This window comes from Lithobates pipiens, unplaced genomic scaffold, assembly GCF_037356315.1.
Source record: "Lithobates pipiens isolate NorthernLeopardFrog02 unplaced genomic scaffold, aLitPip1_a1.2 Scaffold_25, whole genome shotgun sequence".
Taxonomy (NCBI): domain Eukaryota; kingdom Metazoa; phylum Chordata; class Amphibia; order Anura; family Ranidae; genus Lithobates; species Lithobates pipiens.
The window spans coordinates 24,252,504-24,271,543 of NW_027507787.1; the positions used below are offsets into that span (position 1 = coordinate 24,252,504).

General features: G+C 38.6%; 1 pseudogene; it reads left to right on the forward strand.

Moving 5' to 3' along the window:
* Nucleotides 1–10,323: 10,323 nt before the first annotated feature.
* LOC143930043 (breast cancer anti-estrogen resistance protein 3 homolog pseudogene) overlaps nt 10,324–19,040 on the forward strand; it is a 62,003-nt pseudogene continuing 53,286 nt past the window's right edge.

Consider the following 19,040-nt stretch of genomic DNA (forward strand, 5'->3'; position numbering starts at 1 on the left):
TCTGTTGGACTCACACAGTCGTATGACAGTTGAGTCTGGAAGGCTTGAGGTCACAATCTGGGACCAAGGAGTATGTGGAGGGAGGTCTGTTGAACTGGTGGAGGGACTCCAAACGGCTGTATGCCCGATAATGTATTTCACAGATGGAACATCAAGGTTGTTTGTAGTCCAGCTCAGACGCGGCCCGTTACACCGATACTCCAATCTCCCCCGAATGGGGAGGAGGATATTTGGGGGTTTAGACCAAAAAGAAGGAAAAAAAGAAAAAAGGGCTCCACATGGTGCGGGTCAAACGGTATAAAATGGTAATTTATTAAAGTCAAAATGTTATTAATGACTTGGTGATCACAAAAATAGAGTAAAATGAAATTAAAAGCAATGTAGGGTGCCAACAGCTAGCCCAACGCTTTTCGACACATATGTCTTCGACAGGGGCATGTTGGGGCCCACCACATTGCTAACAAATATATAAGGAGTCAGAAACAGTTCCGCCTACCAAGGGGCGGAGAATCCTGTCTCGGACAGCCTCTTACAAATACAATGAACAATTTAATCGGATCAATAAACAAATACAAATATCGTCTAATATTCCTACTCATACGAGCTGTTAGATTAAATTTAGTAACAATAAAGAATGGATATAAGCAACCATACTCATGAATAAATTGGTTACATATATTAATCTAGGCCTCCTCAAACGTATAGGTACAGAGGAGTTCAATACACATATAGAAAAAACACATCTAGCACTGGTGTAAGAAGATCAGACATGTAATATTAGTTCTATATAGACTGTATTATACCATCACCTGAAAGGACTGGTTCACGTTTGTATTGTGTCATAAATAAAACTATGGAGGTCAAGGTGGTGATGTCTAATGGGAATCGGTCGTTGTACAAGTTAGATGTTTCTTACTTGTTTTACTGGCGGTATGCAGCCGAGAGGTGTATATGCGTAACCATAGTAACTATTATTGCGTGCTATTCTATTGCTTGGAATTCCGATCAGGTGACCAGAAACGTCATGACGTGCAGTGTAACAAAAAAGGGCTCCACCAATCCCTCGGTGTGCGTGTCACATGACTAGATATGGGAGTGATTATGAAGGACACACGTCCACGGGGTGGGGGCGTGTACGTGTGAACGTCACACAGTGCATCACTTTACAAGAATGTAGGGGAGGGGAGGGGCGTCGAAACTTGGCGCCATTTCCCCCGTGGTGTGCGTCACACGCCGCAGGGCGTGACGAGCGGCATCGGAACCAATCAAATGCGTGACGACATTGCGCATGCGTTGTGGCTTGTGACGCAATCACGTCACGTCATGCGCCGTGATATATGGAGAACTCATTATACCCAGGGCAAGCAGAAAAATACAAGAGGCCGTAGTGACGTCATGCCGCACCAAGTAACAGGTCGCGACGTAACCATGGCGACCGTAAAGCGTCCCTGCATTTAAAAGGCAAAATGTCATAAAGTGAAAGAACGCAAATGAAGGAAAAGAGGGACCCAGACTTCACACCAAAACTAGCATAAACAACTGATAGTAATTGAATGATGTCAAATGAAAAATATAATATATAAAAATAGTGAAATGGATCGAATACTGTGCGTACAAATTACGCACCCATTAACAAGAAGGACCCTGGGGCACCTAAGGCACAAGGGTGGACTCAGAATGTGGTAAATATAGCATATTCACAAATTATGCCAGATATACAACTAAAAAAAAAAACTATGTGTAAATATATGTTTCCCGAAGAACATCTGTCCCAAATCGCACAAAATTAGAAAAAATGCAATGTAATCGCATATGTCTATAATGGAACATGGGACAGGGATTGGGGGACATGTGAAAGGAAAAGTGAGTTGAACTGCATAGATACGTTTTTTTATATGAGAATGAATACCGTGCAGAAAGGACACAGACCAGAAATTGTGGAATGTGTACCATGTAGATAGGTGTTACATAGGTTAATATGTGAACAAACAAAAAAATCGGTGAAAAAATAGTAAGCATATAAATCAGGAGAGATAACAAAGGTGAGGTGTGATACTAATGGTCTATAACTGAATAGATTAGGCCTGATTAATAAAACTATTGATGTCCCAATCTGTGTTCATGCCGAAGGGGGAGTAGCACCTCAATTCATAAATCCAAAATGTCTCGAGGCGCGACACCCCCCTCAGGCATGAATCTCCTCTCCAGTTCGGGACAAATTTGTCAATGACTTGGAAGCGTGTACCCGTGGGGTCTCTATTATGTTTTTCGAGGTAGTGTCTCGGGACCGTGTGTTTATCACAGCCTTTTTTGATTTTACTAAGGTGTTCGTTGACTCTATCAGTATGTAGAGCTGCTTAAATATCAGCGAGTGAACTTCTGCACGTCAATAAATGTGTTGAATTTATTAAGTTTTCTTGGTGGGACAAATTTAAGGCCCTTATCTAAAATGCGTTTTTCACTCGCTGACAATGTTGCTGTTCAACACATTTATTGACGTGCAGAAGTTCACTCGTAAGTTACATATTCAGAGACATTTTTTGTCTTCTCCTAGTATAACCAATAAGATCTCCGATTCTACATCAGTTAGACATTCTGGATTGAGCAATCCTTCTTTGTTCAACCCAGGCATTCTACCCCCATCTATCAATGTTTTTAAAAACCTTGTTTTAAATGATTTGGATAAGTTACCCATTAAAAGGGTACATCAAGACCCCTCTATAGCACAGGGCCTCAAATCTTTATGTGAAAGGAAAAATCTCATCATCCGCCCTGCAGATAAGGGGGGCGGCTTAGTGGTATTAGATAAAACACGCTATATTGAGGAAATGAACAGACTACTGAGTGATGTCACTACTTATAGCCCCTTACCAGGGGATCCTACCCTCAAATACAAAAAAGAACTTACACAGATCATAGATGAAGGTTTCTCTCTGAATATCTTAAATAAGAAAGAGAGAGAATTTATGATTCCACTGGCTCCACGTATTCCGACAATATACCAACTTCCCAAGATACATAAGGATTTAGTGAATCCACCAGGCCGCCCAATTGTTAGTGGTATAGATTCCATCACCTCGCGAATAGGGAAATATATAGATTCCTACCTCCAGCCCCTAGTAAGGAATATACCATCTTATTTACAGGATACAGGCGACACAATCCGACTACTTGAAAATATACAGTACCATGACGATCTCATTTTAGTTACAGCAGATGTTTCTGCGTTGTACACTTGCATCCCACAGGACTTAGGCCTAGGAGCTGTTGAATTATTTCTCTCCAGGGACCCTACACTCCCTGTGATACATAGGAATTTCCTTATGCAAATATTAGAGTTTGCTATGTCTCACAATTACTTCTGGTTCCAGGGTACCTTTTATACCCAGACCAGAGGGGTTGCCATGGGGGCTAAATACGCACCCAGCCTGGCCAATCTGTTTATGGCCCAGTGGGAGGAGGATGTCGTCTATGCCCTTGACAGGCCAGAATTGGTGCTGTGGGCTAGCTATATAGACGACATCCTCCTCCTGTGGAGGGATAGTCGGTCATCTCTGGATACCTTCATGGCAACCCTCAACAGTAATGATCGTGGTATTCAGCTGACCTTTGAGGCCAGTACAACTAGCATTCACTTTCTTGACCTAGAGGTTACAGTAGTGCAGAAACGCCTGGTCCTGAGAACCTTTTTCAAACCAACAGATCGGAACGGATATATTCCTGTTGATAGTTGCCACCACCGTCAATGGCTTAGTTCCATCCCACGTGGCCAATTTCTCAGGCTCAGGCGCAACTGCACGAATGTTAGTGACTATATTTCCCAATCCTATACCATCCGTAAGAGGTTCCTGGACAAGGGCTATGATCCACGCGCCCTTGATGCTGATATTAAAGCAGCTCTACATACTGATAGGGCCTCTCTCATACAAAAGAAAGTCAAAACAAGAACAAATGACAAATTCAAATGGTCCTTTTTTACAACTTTCTCCACACAACACAACGACATAAAGAGAATCATTAATAGGCACTGGAAGGTACTATGTAGTGACAAAGTTCTAGGTGGAATAATTCCAGAGAAAGCTGGAACTATCTACAGGGGAGCCCGATCAATACAAAATGACATCTCTCCTAATGTAATAGATATCCCTAAATCGATACAATTTTTCCCACAGAGCAAGGGATACTTTCCCTGCAGAAAATGCAATGTTTGCATACACAACACGTTGGGCAGGGGGAAAAGCGATTCCTTCACATCCACAGCCACTTCACGCAGGTACCCTATGAAACACTTTACTACTTGCACCACTAGGTATATTGTCTACTTGATCACATGTCCCTGCAACCAACAATATGTTGGCCGCACTATTCGCAACTTCTCTATCAGAGTCAACGAACACCTTAGTAAAATCAAAAAAGGCTGTGATAAACACACGGTCCCGAGACACTACCTCGAAAAACATAATAGAGACCCCACGGGTACACGCTTCCAAGTCATTGACAAATTTGTCCCGAACTGGAGAGGAGATTCATGCCTGAGGGGGGTGTCGCGCCTCGAGACATTTTGGATTTATGAATTGAGGTGCTACTCCCCCTTCGGCATGAACACAGATTGGGACATCAATAGTTTTATTAATCAGGCCTAATCTATTCAGTTATAGACCATTAGTATCACACCTCACCTTTGTTATCTCTCCTGATTTATATGCTTACTATTTTTTCACCGATTTTTTTGTTTGTTCACATATTAACCTATGTAACACCTATCTACATGGTACACATTCCACAATTTCTGGTCTGTGTCCTTTCTGCACGGTATTCATTCTCATATAAAAAAACGTATCTATGCAGTTCAACTCACTTTTCCTTTCACATGTCCCCCAATCCCTGTCCCATGTTCCATTATAGACATATGCGATTACATTGCATTTTTTCTAATTTTGTGCGATTTGGGACAGATGTTCTTCGGGAAACATATATTTACACATAGTTTTTTTTTTTAGTTGTATATCTGGCATAATTTGTGAATATGCTATATTTACCACATTCTGAGTCCACCCTTGTGCCTTAGGTGCCCCAGGGTCCTTCTTGTTAATGGGTGCGTAATTTGTACGCACAGTATTCGATCCATTTCACTATTTTTATATATTATATTTTTCATTTGACATCATTCAATTACTATCAGTTGTTTATGCTAGTTTTGGTGTGAAGTCTGGGTCCCTCTTTTCCTTCATTTGCGTTCTTTCACTTTATGACATTTTGCCTTTTAAATGCAGGGACGCTTTACGGTCGCCATGGTTACGTCGCGACCTGTTACTTGGTGCGGCATGACGTCACTACGGCCTCTTGTATTTTTCTGCTTGCCCTGGGTATAATGAGTTCTCCATATATCACGGCGCATGACGTGACGTGATTGCGTCACAAGCCACAACGCATGCGCAATGTCGTCACGCATTTGATTGGTTCCGATGCCGCTCGTCACGCCCTGCGGCGTGTGACGCACACCACGGGGGAAATGGCGCCAAGTTTCGACGCCCCTCCCCTCCCCTACATTCTTGTAAAGTGATGCACTGTGTGACGTTCACACGTACACGCCCCCACCCCGTGGACGTGTGTCCTTCATAATCACTCCCATATCTAGTCATGTGACACGCACACCGAGGGATTGGTGGAGCCCTTTTTTGTTACACTGCACGTCATGACGTTTCTGGTCACCTGATCGGAATTCCAAGCAATAGAATAGCACGCAATAATAGTTACTATGGTTACGCATATACACCTCTCGGCTGCATACCGCCAGTAAAACAAGTAAGAAACATCTAACTTGTACAACGACCGATTCCCATTAGACATCACCACCTTGACCTCCATAGTTTTATTTATGACACAATACAAACGTGAACCAGTCCTTTCAGGTGATGGTATAATACAGTCTATATAGAACTAATATTACATGTCTGATCTTCTTACACCAGTGCTAGATGTGTTTTTTCTATATGTGTATTGAACTCCTCTGTACCTATACGTTTGAGGAGGCCTAGATTAATATATGTAACCAATTTATTCATGAGTATGGTTGCTTATATCCATTCTTTATTGTTACTAAATTTAATCTAACAGCTCGTATGAGTAGGAATATTAGACGATATTTGTATTTGTTTATTGATCCGATTAAATTGTTCATTGTATTTGTAAGAGGCTGTCCGAGACAGGATTCTCCGCCCCTTGGTAGGCGGAACTGTTTCTGACTCCTTATATATTTGTTAGCAATGTGGTGGGCCCCAACATGCCCCTGTCGAAGACATATGTGTCGAAACGCGTTGGTCTAGCTGTTGGCACCCTACATTGCTTTTAATTTCATTTTACTCTATTTTTGTGATCACCAAGTCATTAATAACATTTTGACTTTAATAAATTACCATTTTATACCGTTTGACCCGCACCATGTGGAGCCCTTTTTTCTTTTTTTCCTTCTTTTTGGTCTAAACCCCCAAATATCCTCCTCCCCATTCGGGGGAGATTGGAGTATCGGTGTAACGGGCCGCGTCTGAGCTGGACTACAAACAACCTTGATGTTCCATCTGTGAAATACATTATCGGGCATACAGCCGTTTGGAGTCCCTCCACCAGTTCAACAGACCTCCCTCCACATACTCCTTGGTCCCAGATTGTGACCTCAAGCCTTCCAGACTCAACTGTCATACGACTGTGTGAGTCCAACAGAGTTGGTAAGAAGTATTTATCTACCTTCCTTGATGTTTACAGTCAAGCAGATTCACATGAATACATCCGCCTAGTGTGATCTCTTCCTCCTTTGTGACGGTTCGGTCACCCCCGTGCCAGCTACATTGTGAAATTTGTGCCCAATTTTGGACTTTTTTCTCTAGGCATCTATATCATTTATATGATCTCTGTTACATGATTATCCTTTTAATTTATGTTGACTACACCTATTACCATTGAAGCGCTACACTATTTTTACTTTTTGGCTCATGATTGGCCAAGCATGCACTGTGACCCCGCATGCTTGGCCAATCACAGCGCCGACAGTGAGGAGAGCCATAATTGGCCACAGGCAGGATGCCTGTGGCCAATTATAGCTCAGGGGGTTTAGTATATGCCCCACACTAAATAAGGCTGCCAGCGCGGCAGCCTTGTGTAGTGTGTTCCGGTGTGCAGGGAAAGAGCAAGATTCTTTTCTCAGGCATCTGCAGGAGTTAAAGTGGGTGTTGTGTGCCTCCAGCACAGTATACACCTGTATCTACCCTTTTTTTGCTGGCGTTCTCCAATACAGGCATCTGCAGGAGTTAGTGGGTGTTGTGTACCTCCAGCACAGTATACATCTTGTTGTAATATGTTGGCCAATTCATGTAGGATATTGTATTAAAGTACCATAATGACCAGAAATTCAGTTGAGTTGTCCAAGCCAACTGCATTTTAACATATCAAAGGGAAAGCTGAAGACCCTTTGATGTGGTAATCTTATGCAAGTCTACCTAGGTGTGTGAGGTATGGCCTGTTAAGCTAATTGAACATTTCAATGGATACATTTGGTTGACCTAGCAGAACCCCCCCGTGTCAGACCAGTACTTGAGAGGACATTCAAGCTGGCATTCAGTCAGTCTTGTCTGGGTGTGTGGTGGTCGTGAAGGCACCAAGGATTAAGGAATATGGAGCTCTGAATATGTTCTAGATCTGTAAAATATACTCTGTTGGATATTTTGTCATCTGTTGCAAGACTTTGTTCTGTATTGGAAGTCAATAAAGTGCATCTCTCTGGAAGAATTGGGTTGCTGCGGAAGAGTACTTATAATAACGAATTAATCATCTACCCACGCTATATATACTATATCACTACAGTGGTGCCGTGATCCGGATTGGTGATAAAAGATATATATATAATATATCACTACAGTGGTGCCATTCAAGTGACCAGAAGAGCATTTTCAGGACTTAGTAACAGAAGTCGGTGGTGACAACAATCCTGTGAGGTGGACGAAAGTCTGATGGAGACCTGTGCTGTGACTCTAATGTCTGGTTGTGACATAAGAGAGTCTGATCTACAAAATTAAAAAAAGTTTGGAACCCCAGAGTTATTCTCTGGAGAAAAGGACTGTGTCGTGTACCAGAAGACCTGAACTGGAGGCTGAAGGAGTAACTAATGCGGTGAGTAAAATATTTCCTTTTTTTTAATTATTAGTAATATAGTCAAAATGCTTACTCAGTGTGAAGCTAGTGTCAGTGATGATAAAGTTAACAGATGGGTATTAAAATGTATTAAGTGTCATGGCGGTCCTTATGAAATTCCAGAAAAATTTAAGCAGACATGGACTATGATGAAGGAATTTTTTGAGAAAAATGTTTTTGATAGCAAAATTTCAGAAAGTAAAAGAAAAAGTTTTATTGTACAGGGCTTGTTATCTTGCTGTTTAGCCATGGAAAGTTCTTTGAAGGGTAAGGTTGAGGAAATTACCCAGTTACAGAATGCAGTTGCTAATAGCAACAATGTTTGTGGGAGGTTACAAAACCAATCAGACACTGAGACAGTAAATTTAAAATTGCATGCAGTTACCATTGGGGGAGCTTTGCTTGAGAAATCTGAACGCTGTGATGAATTATCAGAGGAAAATGAGAGATTAAAATTAAGAATTATGGAATTAGAGAAGAGATCTCAGGAATGCAGATATGCATCAAATCTTGGATTCAACAATCTGCAGCAAAATACAAACACAAACTTTCTATCAAATGGTAGAGAACCTCATATTAAATCTGATAATTCGTTGCCAGCTGCACCCACTGTGACCTCCACAATTTATAACAATATTAATAATACAGGTGAAGTTCAGCTGGTAATGAAGCCTTTGAAACCAAAAGAATTAGATGCAATTCTTAAAGAATTAGGAATGATTCCCTGTCATAATTTGAACAGATTTTTAAAATGGTTTTGTGACTTGCAGAATGTCAGAGATGTGTACAGTCTAAACCCATCTGACTTAGAAAGAGTTTTGCAACATTCTATAGGAAGTGGTCTTTGGATGAGAATTAAACAGATCTGTATTCAGCCTGTGAGGACAAGGGACATATTACTGGAATTATTATGTGTTTTGTATGGTGAACGTTCTGATGTTACTATTCATGGGAAGATCCAACAAATGCAAAATGAATCTCCCTATGAATTGTCACACAGGATATCTACTATTATGGAATTATTGGTCGGTAACCTTGCATTTGAGCATGGTGGCTTGATACATATGAGTATCTTTCTAGATGCTTTGCATGAAGATATCAAACAAAATATCTTATTAGTTACGCCAAATCCTCATGATTTAAAAGACGTATTGTTGAGAGCAGACCATTTATGGAGAAAGTCAAATGAGCAAGCTGTCAAAATTGATTTAGACAAATTGTTTAGGACAAATACTGAACATAAAGATCAAAAGATAATATCTTATGATAACACCCAGGGAGGAGACTCCGGGTCAAACATAGGTGATATTAATTTGAAAAACAGGGCTGACCAAAATAATAAGAAAAGGTCCAAGACCTGGATACCATTTTCTCAGTTAAAACAGAAATATGACCACCTGAAGATTGAGTATGATAAACTGAAAATAGAACATTACACATTATTGGAAAAGTTGAACAGATTCCAGGGTGTCATAAATGAAGATGTACATTCTCCAGATCTGTTTTTGAATGCAAATGACACTTCTCTAGCAGTGGGGGTGAATTAGCTTCAAACTGTAAATGTGTAAATAGTACTTTGTTTTAACTTCAAATAATGTTTGAAGACCTTGCTAATGAGTTTTTTGTTGGAGAGTTTTTGTCTTTCAGATATTGCCGGTGATGCTTGTTTGCATGTGAATAGCAGAAGCACTAGAAGTATCTGAAATTGCTGGCTAGTGGGGGAGAAACGCTGAATTCATGGACTCTCTCAATATTCATCAAGCAATGGACTTTTTTTGAACATCCAAATTTTCTCTTCAATGGACTTTTCTTCCTCGACGCCCTATTTTTTTATTTTTATCCCTTTCCCAGATATATTTTTTAATTTTCATTATGTTTTATTTCTTGAACTTTATCTTAAAACCAGAGCGAAGCATTTAAACCTAAAATAATTTTCATAACATCCATACATATTACATATTGCATATTGATCAATATATTTGACATCTAAGGTGAGATGCTGCACAATGGCTTGGTATAGCATAAGTTATAGCATGTTGGGTGGTTTTCCTAAATTTATAAGAGGGGTGAGTGAAATTCATCACTCCAGTCATGATTTGAAACTTTGTTGAATCAGTTGTTTATAATATACTAAAGGCTATGACACATATGGATGAAAAATACCTTTCTATCTTTCATGGTGAGGATACTGGCAAGAATTTCCACTGCCGCTTTGTCTGGATAGAAGATCTAATAAACACTGATGTCACGCTGATTCTATCTGAACCATCGTATGAGGGTATACCATTCAGGTGGAATTATGGACTGAATGATCCAAGTAACTACTCTATTGAAAGCTATGAGGGGTCGGCCTACGGCAACTTACAAAAATAAATTGTGGCTGGCAATCAACAAATTCAGGTACTTGACAGGTACACAACAGGTTATCGTTGCTCAAATAGGAAATGAAAAGAAGCAGATGTGAATTGTAAAATACTCAGATGGACTCATGAATGTAAGGGCAAGTAAATAGTTTGCAGCACAGAGTTTTTACTGCCGTATCCAAACCTTTTGACCTTGAAACTGAATGCTGGTACATTGATGGTTCTTCTTATTATGAAGATAAAAGTAGAATATTTGTGTAGAAGCATCCTTAAAAATGAAAACCTTGAGCCTGGAGATGAGAGAATCCTGGACTTATGTGGATTGGAGCTCCCAGAGCATACCAAGTTTACTTTCAGTGAGATGGTGAGAGATGTGATGAAGTCAGACCGAGGAATGGACTGTGACATCAGCTCGTCTTTGCGCAATATTCAAGATCTTGATGTGATATAATAAGGCCTAACAGCTATATGACCACGGATGTTTACTAAATCCTTTTCCAGTCATGGTCTAACAGTTATATTATCTAATAACTGTTTCATGGGGATATTTTAGAGGCTGGTGAAGAGAGATGTAACCAGTTTCATCTTCATATTTTATATGAGCCATTGTAAAGCATTCATTACCTTAAATCATGATGATATTTTTTTGTTGTTTGATTTATGGGTCAGTTCTAGAAGTTAGAACAGACCCAAGTGGGGGTATATGTTGTAATATGTTGGCCAATTCATGTAGGATATTGTATTAAAGTACCATAATAACCAGAAATTCAGTTGAGTTGTCCAAGCCAACTGCATTTTAACATATCAAAGGGACAGCTGAAGACCCTTTGATGTGTTAATCTTATGCAAGTCTACCTAGGTGTGTGAGGTATGGCCTGTTAAGCTAATTGAACATTTCAATGGATACATTGTTTTAACTTAAGGAAGATGTAGGACCATAGAAGAAGTATTTATTGATGGTAATAAGATTGGAGGGAGGTATTCATGGGAAACATTTGGTTGACCTAGACCTAGCAGAACCCCCCCCCCCCCCCCCGTGTCAGACCAGTACTTGAGAGGACATTCAAGCTGGCATTCAGTCAGTCTTGTCTGGGTGTGTGGTGGTCGTGAAGGCACCAAGGATTAAGGAATATGGAGCTCTGAATATGTTCTAGATCTGTAAAATATACTCTGTTGGATATTTTGTCATCTGTTGCAAGACTTTGTTCTGTATTGGAAGTCAATAAAGTGCATCTCTCTGGAAGAATTGGGTTGGTGCGGAAGAGTACTTATAATAACGAATTAATCATCTACCCACGCTATATATACTATATCACTACACACCTGTATCTACCTTTTTATGCTGGTGTTCTCTAATACAGGCATCTGTGTGCCTCCAGCACAGCACAGTATACACCTGTATCTACCCTTTATTGCTGGTGTTCTCTAATACAGGCATCTGCAGAAGTTAAAGTGGGTGTTGTGTGCCTCCAGCACAGTATACACCTGAAGATACCCCTTTTTGCTGGTGTTGTCTGTTGCATATCTTGCATATTAGCCCTTAAAATTAGCACTTTTGATTTCGAACGTTCGAGTCCCATAGACTTTAATCAGATTCTAAAGTTCATACGAATTTTTGGTCCGTTCGAAGGTTCTGGTGCGAACCGAACCGGGGGTGTTCAGCTCATCCCTAATCAGAAGACAGAAGTGTAGTCAGGAGAAGCTTAGGTTGAAGTTGTATCTTCACATTTCTATATATAGGTTGGGCTCCAGTGTGTGGTGTTTTCACCTTCTCGCCTCTAATTTACTTCTATTAGCCTGGGTGAGCATGTTTGAATGCTAGCACCCATTTTGTGCTTTGGACTGCAGGGGAAAGCTTTGTATTGCTTTTAGTGGCTCTCCAAGTTCTTTGCATATGGGTCATAATGGTCCTTAATCTTTTATAGGTATAGTTTTTTAAATATGCATTCATTAGAACATATACTGTATATCTTAAATCCATTTACAAATAATGTTTGTGTGTGCTTATATGCATGTCATTGTTTATGTGTATCACTGTAATACCACACAATGCAGAGTTTTCTGTTCCCTTTTATAAACACCATCCAAGTGTGTCTGAAATCCACATAAGCCAATAAAATAATTGTTGGACAAAATCTAGTTGTTATTCTATGGGGACAGATATTGTTCTATTCATCAGAATTTAATTGTGCACAAAATGTGCCCATTTGTATTCAAATGAAGCCTCTGACATCAATCTGCAGACTTTTAGAATACTGAAATAGTCTTTAGGAACAGGATCAGCATTAGCAATTATCCAAGTCAGCTCGAACTTGAAATCCCAGTTGATCTACTCATCTCCCCATAAGTTATTGTGTTCCTTTTATTTGAGCACATGGATTGCTAAAACCTATGACACCTTAGAGGGAAATATTAAGATAATTGTATTGTGTAAAAATGTCTTACTGGCACATGTCTACAATCCAGTGAATCCTGCTTAGTAATTTTACATTATGATAAGAAGCGTCTCTTAAACAATACCATCTGGCAAAGTGTATTTCTGTTTACTATTGCACATCAATAATGTTCCTGCAATGGTCTTGGGAACTCATTAATTGTGCAGATAACTGTTGTGGCAATAGAATACCAGATGTTTACAAAAAGTTTTTATTAACTTTAACAAAAATAAAAAAAAATTATTTCATGCTTTATCCAGTACAATTAGTATACTTTCCAGTAGCTGTTGGAACTGGCCCTTTTAAAATGATCAACAGCATTGATGATTGCTTGCTTTTTTTTGTCATATAAGCACAGCATGTAACACCTGTGTTTATATTATGATTGTAACACTAGTGTAATGCCATGTTCTTATCTGAATAGTAATGATGATGTAAAAAATGTGCTACCCAGATCAACTCATTCTAATTACTATAATTGCTTATGTGAGATATAATATGTTAGCAGTGTGAAAGTATTTATATATGTTCTAGGGATGGTATGAGAAACAAAATCAAGAAAGTCACAAATCTCAATCAAAGTTTAGATCTAAACTCCAGGAATTCAGCCACTTTCTAAACTGTGCCAGGTTAATATGGGTTAGGTGCAATGAGGTGCAAGTCACCTTTTTCATTTAAAATATCTTTTTATTTTACTATTTACAATTTTACTCAGCACCAGGAGTAAAGCTATCACTTTACTTCAGGTGCTACAATCCTGGAACTTCAGGTTTCAGCTTCTGCAACTGCAGAGTCAACTGCAACTACTCTGCCCACCCCTAATCTCCTCTTGTGCTTCCATGGAATGCTTTATATCATGTGAACCTATTCACAAAATACAAAGCCTTCTGTAAATTGACTCTTGTAAATGGACAGTTGGGGGTGGGTAGAGTGGTTGTTGTGTTGGAAAGCCTCTGTCTCCTGTTGGAGGGCCGGGAAGTGGAATGCACTTCATTGGAGTTAACCCATAGTAAGCTTGCACATTTTAGAGAGTGTTTAAATTCCTAGACTTTAACTTTAAATATTGTTATGTTATTGTTGTGAATGTACTGTATATACATGCAAATTAACATCACAACAATAATTACCTCAGAGAACACATAAAAAGACAGTATTTTGAAAAAGCTAATGAGTGTAAAAACCTTATACTTGTACATTTTAGTTATGTATAGTCATTGAACTTTGTGCCTTGACAAGTAAATAAGTTCTGGCATCTGGCCTGTTCAACTGGTTGTCTTCAGGACCTTTTCTTGTGGTTTCTTGTGGTCTGTCCTAAATCAGCCGAGTGCTGGAACATCAAGTGGAGGTTTTATGCTCCCACACAAGCAGAAGCTCTTGGTATTTTGCATCATCTGAGGTATAGCAGTAGGGAATCACTAGAGATGCGTGTATCAGAGAGATGGTGGGAGGTTTTACACAGCTGATTTACCAAATAAGTTGAGAATCTTCACACAATAAATGGAGTGAATTCTCCCTTAAATTATTCAATCATGTAAAAAGCAAGTTCCTGTTTACCTCCTACATCTGTATATTACTGGATATTCAAAGTGAACAGGAATTTGCTTTTCACATGATTTGATAATTCAAAGGAATAATCATAATGAATTGTGTGAAGATTTTCAACTCTTTTAGCAAATGAGCCCTACTGTGTCTTAAAATTGCACATGTATTTCTTAATTGTAGAACATTACAGTTGTGATTGTATGGTGTCTATTATGTGTTTAGTTATCAGGCTAAAGCGAAATGCCACTTAAAATTGTTATAAAAGTAAAACCAAAAAACGTTCTAGCATTCAGCTTGAAAGTATTGTTTTAAATTATCATCTCTTACCTTCCTGTTTTTTAAGACAGTGATTTCTTAGATAAGCTATGCTGTCCATATAAAAATGTTCAGATTATTAGTTCCATGATCCATCTGAATTTATTTCTTGATAATAAAAGATAATAAAATCCAAATCATTTGTATAGTATAAAAACAGATAAACAAAACAGGACAAATATAAAAAATAACAATATATTTCTTGCAGAAAAATAGTGATGTTCAAAATATAGTTATTATATTTTACTTTTTGTAAATCTTCACAATGCATAAAATAGGTAAAATGTTAAAGCTACATACCTTTTATTATAGTTGTTTTTGTTGAGGATTTCATTCTCACTGAACACAGTTTAGAGTTTATTGTCTGTATACAAAATTGTAAGCAATACCAATGCACCCTTACCAAGAATGTAGACAAATTTCCCTATTACAATTCACTTTTTCCTCTTTCAAGAAGTCCACAATTCAGTGATATATTTTATTTTTGAAAATTAAAGCATTTGTTGTCTTAATTAGCAAGTACGTAAGTTGGGACATTTGTTAGAATAACAAACAGTCAGTAGGTGAAGTCTGAGCACATTTTACTAACTGATTGTGGAACTGTCAGATGGTTTATTATTTAAAGTAGATTTCTAAATGGTTGACATTTAGATGACATTTAGAGTGATAAATCAATGTTTATTATAAATAATTACCATTTTTTTTTTTTTTAGAAACTACCAAGGAACAACTAACTTCTCCATCCTCTTTGCAGCCACATCCAGTCTGCATGCACTGACTTTAGTGACAACTGTTTTTTTTTTCATTTTTTCAAGACTGGCTTCCTGATGGTGACAATGATGGAAAATATTTGAGCAATGAGCGTTGCTATTGCCATTGAAGCCTCTATCAGAAGCCCACTTGGCAACCAATCTTCACATTTTATTGGTTTTCAAAAGTATACAATCAACAACAACAAAAAAAAAACAACAACAAAGAGTAGCAAATACTATTATAAATGTAATATAACAAAAGCATGACAAATATAGCTCAAAAACAGTCATATAATCAGTAAGACTGCATATTATGACACAGATGTCATCCAGTACATAGGGTATAATACAGCATAGAGCGAGGTTTGCTAAGCAGTACATCATTAAGGGAGGGCTTAATAGAGTCATAACTGAGTAGAACAGACATAATCTTCAGGAATATATATGTCTACAATTAACATCCCTTATAAGACTTGCGTGGCATCCATAAATTTCAAGATGAAGAAAATGTGTGGAGCACAAATTTAGTTAAGGTCAAGTACCATGTCTGTTATGCTAGGAACTGTAAGGGACTTCCAAATATTTGATTTTGCAGATAGAAAGATGTGAATGACAAGAGTTTGGGCTGCTATGGGTATGGATTTTATGTTTAGATGTAAGAGTGCCATGCTGATATTAGGAGAGACATGTAGAGGGGTAAATTCAGAGATCAATTTAAAGACTTAATTTCAGTAGGATGTACCAGAAGGACAAAACCATAATGTGTATTAGAGAGCCAATTGAAACACAATTGAAGGTACATTGGTATCTAGCGCTCCAGGAAGGCAATGTCCTTAGTTTGTAAATGATTGAAACAACACTCCTAAGGCCTCCTAAGACCACATCCGTATAATGTTTAACTCAGAAGAAGAGAGGAATAAAGGGGCAGAGGCCCTCATTCGGCCTTTTCAGGCAATGGACAAAAGTATAATAAAACAATGTTATTAACAAACAAGATTACAACAGAGAGGTCATATATAGAAAAGAGTTAAAGCAATAACATACGGTTGATTAGTAAAAACAAAGTTGAACCACGGTAAGGGGTGATTTAAAAAGAGGCAGCCATCCTCTGAGTGTATCTAGCAATTCTGCAATACATGTAAAAGAAACAAGGGAGGTAAAGTGCCTCTCTAAGTGTAGCGTTAAAACAGTATCATTTATTGCACAAGATTAAAAACACTTACAAGATATAAGTCATGCTTGTCGTAAGTATGTAGTCCTGGCATCTCTATTGTGTCCAGTGGAACGATTTGTGAGCTCCGAGCACGTAGCCTTTTATTTCACAGAGACAGTCCTGACCCCTTCCTCCCACAGCGTGGAGCTGACTACTTCCTGGTTTTCCTGAATGTATAGCTATTCAGCACCACATCACACCACAACCTTTCCTAGCTACCTGGGTTGTGAGAGGAGCCTGTGGGACACAAAAGAACTTCCAGGACTACACACACATGATAAGCATGACTCTCACTTATATCTTCTAAGTGTTTTTAATCTTGTGCAATAAATTATACTGTTTTAATACTACATTTAGAGAGGCGCCCTCCTCCCTTTGCCCCCCCCCCCGTTTCTTTTACCTGAAACACAATGGTGCCAACAGTTAGCTGATGTGTTAGGGAACATTTTAGAGAGTTTATAGGGTCTAAGGTACCACCTGTGAAGTATGTTTTGAAAAAGCTGCCAGTAGTCAGTGCATAGTGATGCTTTGTAGGTCACTTTAATGGCCCTTTGCAACATGGCATTAGAAAATGTGAGTCCCACTTGCAAATAGTGAAGTCATAAGAGCCACTGAGAAACTGAAAATAACAACAAAATCCAGAAAAACGCTTTTCAAAAAAGTTATAAATTGATTTGCATTTTAATTTCTGAAATAAATATTTGACCCATTCGCAAAACATGGCTTAGTACTTGGTGGCAAAACCATTGTTGGCAATAACAGAGGTCAGAGGTTTCTTGTAGTTGGCCACCAGGTTTGCACACCTCTCAGGAGGGATTTTGTCCCACTCCTCTTTACAGATCCTCTCCAAGTCATTAAGGTTTCCAGGCTGAGGTTTGGTAACTTGAACCTTCAGCTCCCTTCGTGTATTTTCTATGGCATTAAGGTCTGGAGACTGGCTAGGCTACTCCAGGACCCTAATGTGCTTCCTCTTGAGCCACTACTTAGTGTGTTACCAATTGTTTATTTGGTGACTATGGTCCCAGCTACCTTGGGATCATTAACAAGATTCTCCCATGTAGTTCTGGGCTGATTCCTTCCCGTTCTCATGATCATTGAAACTTCACGAGGTAAGATCTTGCATGGAGCGCCAGGCAGAGAGTGATTTACAGTTATTTTTTTTTCTTCCATTTGCAAATAATCGCACCAACTGTTGTCAACCTCTCACCTAGCTGCCTTGCGATGTTCTTGTAGCCTATTTCAGCCTTTTCTAGGTCTACAATCTTGTCCCTGACATCCTTGGACAGCTCTTTGGTCTTGACCATGGTGGAGAGATTGGAATATGATTGATTCCTTCTGTGAATAGGTGTCTTTTATACAGGTAGCAACCTGAGAGTAGGAGCACTCCTTTTAAGAGAGTTCTCCTAATCTCAGCTCATTGCCTGTATAGAATAAATATGGGAGCCAGAAATCTTGCTGATCGATAGGGGATCAAATACTTATTTCACTCATTTAAATGTAAATCAATTCATAACTTTTTTGAAATGTGTTTTTCTGGATATTTTTGTTGTTATTCTGTCTCTCACTGTTAAAATAAACTGACCATTAAAATTATAGACTGATCATTTTTTTTTTTTTTCCAAATATTTTTATTGAGATTTTCAAAAGTAAGAACATACATTTTTCATTATAGAAAGAATGCAAGAAAAAACACGTACAGTAGTATAAGATGTAGACATCAAGTTATACCAGACTGATCATTTTTTGTCAGTGGGCAAAATTACAAAATCAGAAGAGGATCAAATACGTTTTTCCCCTCACTGTATGTGCCTCATAATACTGGAAAACTGTTTGGGGCAGGGTAGCATCTAAGGGAATTTCTTTCCATTTATTGAGATGGTTTATTTGGATATAGCAATAGTATACAGTGGATGGAAGGTTACATTTATGCTGAAGAACAGAGAATGGGAGAATGGAGTTACCATAGTTGATGTCCTTAATGTGTTGAATGCCTGCTTGTTCCCAAAGATTTAGATTCAGATGAGGTATATACAGTTGTGCTCATAAGTTTACATACCCTGGCAGAATTTTTTATTTCTTGGCCATTTTTCAGAGAATATGAATGATAACACAAAAATAATTTCTTTCACTCATGGTTAGTGTTTGGCTGAAGTCATTTATTATCAATCAGCTGTGTTTACTCTTTTTAAATCATAATCACAACAGAAATTACCCAAATTACCCTGATCCAAAATGT